We start from the raw sequence: 9,895 nt of genomic DNA on the forward strand, positions 1-9,895 counted from the left end.
GATTAGGTTGTAAGGACTGCACCCTTGTGAATGGATTAATCCATTCATGGTTTAATGGTGGTAATGGGTGTGGTTCTGACGGCTTTAAAATGACAGCAAGTGAGGAGGTTAGCTCTCTTGCTCAGCCCATTTGTCATGTGATACTCTACATTGTGGAGAGTTACCCCTAAGAAGACCCTCACCAGATGCACCCCCTGGACTGTGGATTCCCCAGCCTGTGAAATGTAAAAAATTTTATTTCTATATAAATTTGCAGTTTCAGGTATTATAAGCAACAGAAATGGACTCACACAGTATTCAAGAAGTAAACAGATGGAGTTGGTTAGAGTGGTCTCCGGTCCAATGTGTAAAAATCTTGGAAGCCATCACTTCTGTCCTCACAACAAGAAAAAAAAAGCTGAAACACTGAAAATCAAGAACCTTTCTTAGATCCATCAGAAAATTAAGTCGTGGAGCAAATCCCTTCTCTGAAAACAGGAGGGTGGCAGATGCAGAGAATCACAGCTTACCTGGAGCAGAAACCAGTGCTGGAGCCAGCATCTTGGAAGAAGACACACAGGGCATTGATCAACTGAGGAGACTGAGCATAGGCTTACTTGAGAGAGAAAAACAGAGCATGGACTCCATTGAGAGACTCAGCCATGGCACACATTCATGAGTGTTACTTCCAGGAGCCCTACCACATCCTCACAGTAAAGATCTAAGAAAAATATCTTCTGGTGCTTCCATCAGGTGGGGTCAGGGGTGAAAGTTCTGTTCTCCTTTACAAAGGCCTGACCTCAAGTGAAACTAGTTTATCAGAGCCTAACCAACTTGGGGGAAGGGAAACACCCAATGCCAATCCCCTCTAACCTTCCTGTCTCATCTAATTGGGGGTGGAGTGGGGAAGCTGAGAACACTTGTGAAGGCCACAGCCCAGTCTCATTTAAATACTTACCTAATCATAGGACACCCACAGGCCAGGAAGGAATGGGATGATATATTCAAAATACTGAAATAAAAAAACTGCCAGCCAAGAATAAACTACCCTTCAGATACAAAAGAGAAATAAAGTATTTCTCAGACAAGCAAAAATTAAGGGGATTCATCACCACCAGTCCAGCCTTACAAGAAATGCTTAGTGGAGTTTTATGTCTACAAGAGATTGAACGAGAACAATCATCATGTAAACACCCGAAAAAATGAAACTAACTGGGAGAATAGATACACAAATTAGAAAGAGAAAGTAATCAAATCTTATCAGTACAGAAAACCACCAACACCTGTGGGTAAACAGTAAGAGAGAAAGAAAGAACAAAGGAAACACACAACAATCAGAAAACAACCAATAAAATGACAGGAGTAAGACCTCACTTATCAATAATAACTTTGAATGTAAATGGATTAAATGCCCCAATTAAAAGACATAGACTGGCTTAATGGATAGAATACATGACCCATTCATATACTTCCTACAAGAAACACACCTTCCCTACAAAGACACACACACACTGAAAGTGAAGGGATGGGAAAAAAATCCACACAAATGGAGAACAAAAGCGAGCAGGAGTAGCTATATTTATATCATCCGATAAAACAGACTTTATGTAAATCTGTACTAAGAGATGAGGAAGGGCATTATATAATGATAAAGAGACCAATACAGCAGGAGGATATAACAATTATATTTACACCCAACACCAGAGCACCCAGATATACGAAGTGAATATTATCAGATACAAAGAGAGAGATAGATGGCAACACAATAACAGTTGGAGACTTTAACATCCCACTCTCAGCATTGGACAAATCACTGAGACAATATCAAAAGGGACACATCAGATTTAAATGTCATCATAGACCAGATGGACCTAACAGACATATACAGAGCATATCATACAATAGCTGCAGAATACACATTCTTTTCTTAAGCACACAGAATATTCTCCAGGACTGGACATAAGCTAGGTCATAAAACTAGTCTCAACGAGTTCAAAAAATCAAAATCATGCCAAAGGCCGGCCCCTGGCTCACTCGGGAGAGTGTGGTGCTGATAACACCAGGACCACGGGTTCTGATCCTATATAGGGATGGCCAGCTCACTCACTGGCTGAGCGTGGTGCTGACAACACCAAGCCAAGGGTTGAGATCCCCTTACTGGTCATCTTTAAAAAAAAAAAAATCATGCCAAGAATCTTTTCTGACCATAATGAAATAAAACTAGAAATTGATAACAAGAGAAACTTTCAAAAGTACATAAATACATGGAAGTTAAACAACATGCTTCTGAGTGACCAACAGGTCAAAAAAGAGATTAAGAAGAAAATCAAAATCTTTATTGACACAAATAAAGACAGAAACACAGCATACCGATACCTCTGGGATACAGCCAAGGCAGTATTAAGAGAAAAAGTTTATAGCAATAAATGCCTATGTCAAAAAAACTGATTTCAAATAAACAACCTAACAACACACCTCAAGGAATTAGGAAAGCCAGAACAAACCAAACCCAAAATAAGTAAAAAAAAAAAAGAAATAATAAAAATCAGAGCAGAAACAAATGAAACTGAGACTAAAAATACCATACAAAAGGTCAATCAAACAAAAAGTTGGTTTCTTGAAAAGATAAAAAAAATTGACAAACCATTAGCCAGGCTAACCAAGAAAAAAAGACCTAAATAAATAAAATCAGAGATGCAAAAGGAGACATTACAATATATACCACTGAAATACAAAAGATGATTAGACACTATTATGAACAACTATACACCAATGAATTTGAAAACCTAGAGAAAAGGATAAATTCCTGGACACATATGACCTACCAAGACTGAACCAAGAAGAAATAGAAAAATCTGAACAGACCAATAACAAGTAACAAGATTAAATCAGTAATAAAAAGTACCCCAACAAAGAAGAGCCCAGGACTAGATGGCTTTACTGCTGAATTCTATGAAACATTTAAAGAAGAAATAATAGCAATATTTCTTAAACTATTTTGAAAAATTGAAGGGGACAGAATTCTTTCAAAGTCATACTACAAGGCCTGCATTACCTTGATACTAAAACCAGGCAAAGACACAACAAAAAAAGAAAACTACAGGCCATGATCCTTGATTCACATAGATGAAAAAATCTTCAGCAAATTACTAGCAAACCAAATCCAACTGCATGTCAAAAAGATTATACACCATGATCAGGTGGGGTTTACCCCAGGGATGTAAGGACGGTTCAACAAACACAAATCAATAAACATAATACATCACATCAACAGAATGAAAGAAAAAAAACCAAACATATGATCATCTTGATAGGCACAGAAAAAGCATTTGTTAAAATTCAACATCCATTCATGACAAAAACTCTTGAAAAATTAAGAATAGAAGGGAAGTATCTTAATACGATAAAAGCTATATTTGACAAACTCACAGCTAACATCATACTGAACTGGAACAAGACAAGAATGCCCACTCTCACCACTTTTATTCAACTTAGTATAGAATTCCTAGCCAGAGCAATTAGGCAAGAGAAAGAAATAAAGGACATCCAAATTGGAAAGGAGGAAGTCAAATTGCCAATTTGCAGATGACATAATTTTATATAGGGAGAAATCTAAAGACTCTACCAAAAAATTGCTAGACCTGATGAACAAATTCAGTAAAGCTGCAGGATACAAAACCAAAAATCAGTAGCATTTCTATACACCAACAACAAACTGGCATAAAAAGAAATTAAGAAAGCAACCCCATTAACAAAAGCCACAACAACAAAAAATTAAATGCCTAGGAATAAATTTAACCAAGGAGGTGAAAAATCTCCATAAGAAAAAATATAAAACACTGATTAAAGATATTAAAGACACTCAAAAATGGAAAGACATCCCATCTTCATGGACTGGAAGCATCAATATTGTCACAATGACCATATTACCCAAAGTGATCTATGGATTTAATGTAATCCCCATCAAACTACCAATGACATACTTCACAGAAATAGGAAAAACAATTCAAAAATTTATATGGAACAACAAGGGACTGTGAATAGCCAAAACAATGCTGAGCAAAAAGAACAAACCAGGAGGCATCACATTCCCTGACTTCAAAATATACTACAAAACAGCATGGTACTGGCACAAAAACAGACACACAGACCAATGGAACAGAATAGAGAATTCAGAAATAAACCCACTTACTACAGCCAACTGATTTGTGACTAAGGAGCCAAGATCATACATGGGGGAAAGGACAGTCTCTTCAATAAATGGCACTGGGAAAACTGGAGATTCACATGCAGAAGAATGAAACTAGACCTCTATCTCTCACCAAATACCAAAACCAACTCAAAATGAATTAAAGATTCAAATGTAAGACCTGACACTATAGAACTTCTAGAAGAAAACACAGGGGAAATACTTCAGGGCATAGGATGGAGCAAAGATTTTATCAATGAGACCACTAAAGTGCAGGCAATAAAAGCAAAAATAAACACATGGGATTATTTCAAACTATAATGTGTCTGCACAACAGAGGAAACAATCAACAAAGTGAAAAGATAACCTGTAGAATGGAAGAGAATGTTTGCAAACTATGCATCTGAGAAGGGATTAATAACCAGATATACAAAGAACTCAAACAACTCAATTTAAAAAAATAATGATTAAAAAAATGGGCAAACAAGTTGACTAGACATTTCTCAAAAGAAGATGTAGGAATGGCCAACAGGTATATGAAAAAATGCTCAACATCACTAATCATCAGAGAAATGCAAATACAAACCACAAGGTATAATCTCACCCCAGTTAGAATGGCTATTATCAAAAAGATGGAGGATGTGGAGAAAGGGGAATTCTTATACTCTTATTCTTGGTGGGAATGTAAATTAGTACAGCTACAATGGAAATCAATATGAAGGTTTCTCAAACAACTACAAATAGATCTGCTATATGACAGCAATCCCACTACTGGGTATATATCCAAAGGAAAGGAAATCAACATGTCAAAGGGATACCTGCACTCCCATGTTTATCATGGCTCTATTCACTATTGCGAAGATTTGGAACCAACCTAAATGTCCATTGATGAATTTTTGGATCAAAAGGATGTGGCATATATACACAATAGAATACGCAGCCATAAAAAAGAATGAAATCTGCCATGTTGCTACATGGATAAGCTTGGAGAAAGTTATGTTAAGTGAAATAAGCCAGGCATAGAAAGAGAAATACTACATGTTCTCACTCATATGTGGAAGCTAAAAAAGTTGATCTCATAGAAGTAGAGAGTAGAATAGTGGTTACTAGAGACTAGTAAGGGAAGGGGGGAAAAGGAGAGGGGGATGGAGAGAGCGTGGTAATGAATACAAAACTATATAGAGACAGGAAGAATAAGATCTAGTGTTCTATAGCAATATAGGGAGACTACAGTCAACAACAAATTACAGTATATATTCAAGTAGCTAGTTGAGAGGATGTTAAATGTTCCCAACACAAAGAGGTGATAGATTTTTGAGGTGATGGATATGCTAAATACCCTGATACAATTACTGCACACTGTATAAATGTACCCAAATATCACATGGTACTCCATAAATACATACAGTAAAAACTCAATTACTTAAGCTACCAGCTCAAAAGGCTAGATAAGGACAAGCAACTGAACCCAAAGAAAGCATAAACAAGGAAATACTAAAGAGCAGAAATCAATGAAAGAGAAAACATTCACAAAACCAAAAGTTGGGTCTATAAAAAGATTAATACAATCGACAAACTTCATCTATGAAGACTGAATAAACACACACACACACACACACAAGCAATATCAGTAATGATGTTACAAATATAATAGACATTAAAATAACTATGCCAATAAATTAAAAAATTTAGATGACATGAGGCATATTCCTTTAAGGAAAAAAGTTAAAACTTACACAAGAAGAAATAGAAAATCTAAATAGTCCATTATCTATTAAAGCAGGGGTCTGTAATGGACCAGATAATTTTTTTTCTTTTTCTTTTTTTTTTTTTTTTTTTTGCGGCTGGCAGGTATGGGCTTCCAAACCCTTGACCTTGGTATTATAACACCATGCTCTAACCAACTGAGCTAGCCAGCCAGCCCTGCCACAACTGTTCAATTCCACCATTATAACACAAAATAAATGAGTGTGGCTGTGTTCCAATAAAACTTTATTTACAAAAACAAGCAGCAGGTCAGATTTGGCCAATGGGCTGGTTTGCTGACCCTTGATGTGAGAGCAAACCAAACTCTCACATGCTGCTGGTGGGAATGTTAATCGGTAAGACTACTTGGAACAATTGTTATCTACTAAAGCTACACACACCCTACCAAAGAAATCTTCTAGAAGAGTAAGTACAAAGGATTAGGAATCAGATTATCATCAGACTTCTCAAGGCCAACACTGAAAGCTACAAGCAAGTTCTTCAAAATTCTGAGAAAAAATATTTTCCTACCTAAAATTCTAACCTATTCCAAACTCTCAGTCAAAAAAAATTTCCCATCTAAAATTCTAAAGTATTCCAAATTTTCTCAATGAGAGTAGAATAAAGACATTTTCAGATGTGTCAGGTCTCAAAAAATTGACCTCCCATGTGTCTTTTCATAGAAAGTTGTTGGAGGGTGTGTTCCACCAAAGTGAGAGTATAAACTAAGGAAGATAAGACTCAGACACAGGAAACTGGGTCTGCAAGACAGGAGAGTGGTGAAATAGCAGGATGACATATAAAGCCTAGAGAGAAACCAATCCAGATTGGAGCTCAAAGGTGCTTTTAGAAAAACAAGATCTGATAGATTACCTAATGTATTTGACACATCAGGAATTTTACAGCTTTTGGAATCTTTTGTGCTAAGTTACTGCCAGAAAACTAAGCAGAGGCAAATTTTAACTCTAGGGAAAGTAAAAGTTTTACAAAAAACAATCAAAAAAAGAAATGCATCATAATATTATAGTTCCTCTCTGAGAGAAGGAGGGACTGGAATGGAAGGAAAGGTCCAAAGAGACCCCAGATTTATCTGTAATATCTTTATTTTTTATTTTATTTTTTTAAAAAAAAGATGACCAGCAAGGGGATCTTAACCCTTGACTTGTTATCAGCACCATGCTCTCCGAGTAAGTGAACCGGCCATCCCTATGTAGGGATCCGAACCTGTGGCCTTGGTGTTATCAGCACCACACTCTCCCGAGTGAGCCACAGGCCAGCCCTTGTCTTGATTTTTTAAAGGACGATACTTTATTAACTTACACACTGTAATTGTACACACTTATGGGGTACAATCTGATATTTTGATAATATGTTGTATAATAATTTGGTCAGGGTAATGTATCGATCACCTCATGCATTTATCATTTCTTCATGATGAAAACATTCAAAAGCCTCTCCTCTAGCTATTATGTAATATGCAAAACTATTAACCACAGTCACTCTGCTGTGCAATAGAATATCAGAACTTAAACCTCCTATCTAATTGTAATTTTGTACCCGTCGGCCAGCCACTCCCTGTCTGCCTTCTCCCTGCCCTTCCCCCCATCTCTAGTAACTACTGTTCTATTCTCTGCCTCCATAATAACAACTTTTTTTTTTCTTAGACTCCACATATGAGTGAAGTCATACTGTATTTCTCTTTCTGTGCCTGGCTTACTTTACTTAACATAGTGACCTCAAGTCCACCCATGTTGCTGCAAACGACAGGATTTTTTTTTTTTAATGGCTGAATAGTATTCCATTGTGTATATATACATTTTTAAAATCCATTCACCCAGTTTTGGACACTTATGTTGATTCCATGTCTTGGCTATTGTAAGTTGTGTTGCAATAAACATGGAGGTGCAGATATCTTTTCAACATACTGACTTCACTTCTTTTGGGTATATACCCAGTAGCGGGATTGCTGGATCAAAGTGGTAGTTCTATTTTTAATTTTTTGAGGAACCTCCATACTGTTTTCCGTAATGGCTGTACTAGTTTACTCTCCCACCAACAATGTGCAAGTGTTCCCTTTTCTCCACATCCTCGCCAACACTTGTTTTCTTCTTTTTGACAAGAGCCATTCTACCTGGAGTGAGGTGGTATCTCATTGTTTTGATTTGCATGTCCCTGATGATTAGTGATGTTGAGCATTTTTTCATATACTTAAGGACAATATTTTCATGCATTATTTAGACCTTTGATATCAAAGTGCACCCGCAGACCCACAGTATCAGTATCCACTGGGAGTGTGTTCCAAAGGCTGAATCCTAGGTCCTACCGTAAACCTACTGAATTACAACCTGCATTGGGTATCCCTGGGTGACCCATATTCACCTTAAAGCTTGCAAACTTCACATGGACCCCGACTTATTTCACACGGACCCCGACTTACAGTGGTTTGACTTATGGTGTTACAACTTTACACCGGTGCAACATGCATTCACTAGAAATCATACTTTGAATTTTGATCTTTTCCTGGGCTAACGATATGCGATGTTCTATATAGCTTAGGTGTATAAAATGCATTTTCCACTTAATGATGTTTTCAACTTATGATAAATTTATCAAGCTGTAACCTCATCATAAGTTGAGGAGTGCTATGTTAATTTAGAGAACTCAAACTAATTTTTAAAAAAGAGGGCTGGCTGGTTAGCTCAGTTGGTTAGAGCACAGTGTTATAACACCGAGGTCGAGGGTTCGGATCCCTGTACTGGCCAGCTGCAAAAAAATAAATAAATAACGTCACCTGTGGGTCCTTCTGGAGTTTCCTTTTCTAGAGTTGCAGAACCACAGCCTCTGAGGATGAGCCAAGCATTCTCCAAGATGCCCATCTGTGGTCCAGAACCAGTGCTTGATAGTGAGCTTGTGAGGACAGAAGCTTTGACATCATATATACCTGGCTGAGTTGTGGAAATACTACTATAATCTTGGGCAAGTCAGCTCTTTGAGGCTGTTTCTTAATCTGTAAAGGGATTCCACCTCATCGAGCCATTGCAAAGGGTCTGAGATCGCTCTTAGCACAAGCCCTACTATATTTTTTATACACAAATAATACTTCTGTGTCCTGGGTGATGGGGGAGTCTGGGCACCGTGGGGGACCACTTTAGACCTTGTTTCACTCCATATCCCTACTTGAAAAGCTCAGATCTGAGACAGTCTCTAAAAGCCTGTAGAATCTTTCTACAGTGGGAAAGGCAGGCACAGAGCAGGAAAAGGCACATCCCTGATGCTGGGAATAGAATTTTTGGCTACTGACTAGAAGGGAGAAGAAACGCTCCTGGGTGACTTGGTGCTAAGGCGTGCCTGTTTCCCCAGCTGCCGCCTACTGACAAAAGCCATCTCAATCAGCAGCCGCCCCTGTGGGCAGGTGGCTGGAGGACATTGGCCTGCAGTGTGGGCGACTTAGGAATGGAACTCCTGCTCCTCTGGGTGCAGCTGGAGCCCAGAGTGGACAGATCTGCTCATATGGGGCCGGTGAGAGCTCCGTCTTCTGGAGGTTTGCTTGGCTCTGCCATGCCAAGTACAAGCAAAGCCCACCACAGGTAAACTGGCAGACGAGCACCCTGATTCCTGGCAAAGGATGTCTTTGTACACATTTTTCTTCTGTCCACCCACCCACCCACCCATCCATCCAATGAAACCAAGTTTGCTTTTCAACCCATACCCTGCTGCCTGCTTCTGGGGAAAGAGCACCGCATCAGAAGCAGGACCTGAGCTGAGTTTCTCTCAGGTGTCTGGAGGTGCAAGCCCATTGTAAGTCCTCCAGAATGCCAGCCTTGCTCACACTCCAATGCCCACTCCAAGCTCAGTCCCCACCCTCCCACCCCTTCTTGGTCATTGACATGGAGGCACTGGCACAGGGAGAGGGAACGTGGTCCTGTGCCACTTTGTGTTCCCACCCCCAATTCAACAGGAGGAACCAAGCAGAAGAACAGG

Source organism: Cynocephalus volans, chromosome 10, assembly GCF_027409185.1.
Source record: "Cynocephalus volans isolate mCynVol1 chromosome 10, mCynVol1.pri, whole genome shotgun sequence".
NCBI classification, from domain to species: Eukaryota; Metazoa; Chordata; class Mammalia; order Dermoptera; family Cynocephalidae; genus Cynocephalus; species Cynocephalus volans.